Here is a 1,840-nt window from a genome sequence, read left to right on the forward strand (position 1 = left end):
ATTATATATATATATATGTATGTATGTATATGTATGAATGTATGTATGTATTATATATATATATATGTATGTATATGTATGAATGTATGCATGTATTATATATATATATGTATGTATGTATGTATGTATGTATGTATGTATGTATGTATTATATATATATGTATGTATGTATGTATGTATGTATGTATGTATGTATTATATATATATGTATGTATGTATGTATTATACATACATATACAGTGGGGAGAACAAGTATTTGATACACTGTTGATTTTTCAGATTTTCCACTTGCAAAGCTTGTAGATGACTGTAATTTTTATCATAGGTACTCTTCAACTGTGAGTGATGGAATCTAAAACAAAAATCCAGAAAAATACAATGTATGATTTTTAAATAATTAATTTCCATTTTATTGTGTGAATTAAGTATTTGATCATCTATCAACCAGTAAGAATTTTGGCTCTCACAGACATGTTAGTTCTTCTTTAAGAAGCCCTCCTGTTCTCCACTCATTACCTGTATTAACTGCACCTGTTTGGACTCGTGACCTGTATAAAAGACACCTGTCCACACACTCAATCAATCAGACTCCAGCATCTCCACAATGCCCAAGACCAGAGAGCTGTGTAAGGACATCAGGGATAAAATACTAGACCTGCACAAGGCTGGGATGTGCTACAGGACAATAGGCAAGCAGCTTGGTGAGAAGGCAACAACAGTTGGTGCAATTATTAGAAAATGGAAGAAATACAAAATAACGGAAAATCTCCCTCGGTCTGGGGTGTCATGCAAGATCTCACCTCGTGGAGCATCATTGATCTTGAGGAAGGTGAGGAATGAGCCCAGAACTACACGGCAGGACCTGGTCAATGACCTGAATAGAGCTGGGACCACAGTCTCAAAGAAAACAATCAGTAACACTCTACGCCGTCGAGGATTAAAATCCTGCAGGGCACGCAAGGTGCCCTTCCTCAAGCCAACGCATGTCAAAGCCCGTCTGAAGTTTGCAAATGACCATCTGAATGATCCAGAGGAGGAATGGGAGAAGGTCATGTGGTCTGATGAGACAAAAATAGAACTTTTTGGTTTAAACTCCACTCGTCATGTTTGGAGGAAGAAGAATGATGAGTACAACCCCAAGAACACCATCCCAACTGTGAAGCATGGCGGTGGAAACATCATTCTTTGGGGATGCTTTTCTGCAAAGGGGACAGGACGACTGCACCATATTGTGGGAAGGATGGATGGGGCCATGTATCGTGAGATTTTGGCCAACAACCTCCTTCCCTCAGTAAGAGCACTGAAGATGGGTCGTGGCTGGGTCTTCCAGCATGATAACGACCCAAAACACACAGCCAGGGCAACTAAAGAGTGGCTCCGTAGGAAACATCTTAAGGTCCTGGAGTGGCCTAGCCAGTCTCCAGACCTGAATCCCATAGAAAATCTTTGGAGGGAGCTTAAAGTCCGTGTGGCCCAGCGACAGCCCCGAAACCTGAAGGCTCTGGAGGAGATCTGTATGGAGGAGTGGGCCAAAATCCCTGCTGCAGTGTGTGCAAACCTGGTCAAGAACTACAGGAAACGTCTGATCTCTGTAATTGCAAACAAAGGTTTCTGTACCAAATATTAAGTTTCATTTTTCTGGTGTATCAAATACTTATTTCACACAATAAAATGGAAATTAATTATTTAAAAATCATACATTGTATTTTTCTGGATTTTTGTTTTAGATTCCATCACTCACAGTTGAAGAGTACCTATGATAAAAATTACAGTCATCTACAAGCTTTGCAAGTGGGAAAACCTGAAAAATCAACAGTCTATCAAATACTTGTTCTCCCCA

At 39.5% G+C, this 1,840-nt stretch overlaps 1 protein-coding gene across 1 annotated transcript in view; it reads right to left on the reverse strand.

The window, feature by feature from the left end:
• The window catches only part of LOC119424712 (transportin-1), a 58,659-nt gene that overhangs the window by 2,849 nt on the left and 53,970 nt on the right, over positions 1–1,840 (reverse strand). The window lies entirely within an intron of this gene.

Source organism: Nematolebias whitei, chromosome 18 (assembly GCF_014905685.2).
Source record: "Nematolebias whitei isolate Nwh7 chromosome 18, NemWhi1, whole genome shotgun sequence".
In the NCBI taxonomy this organism is placed as follows: domain Eukaryota; kingdom Metazoa; phylum Chordata; class Actinopteri; order Cyprinodontiformes; family Rivulidae; genus Nematolebias; species Nematolebias whitei.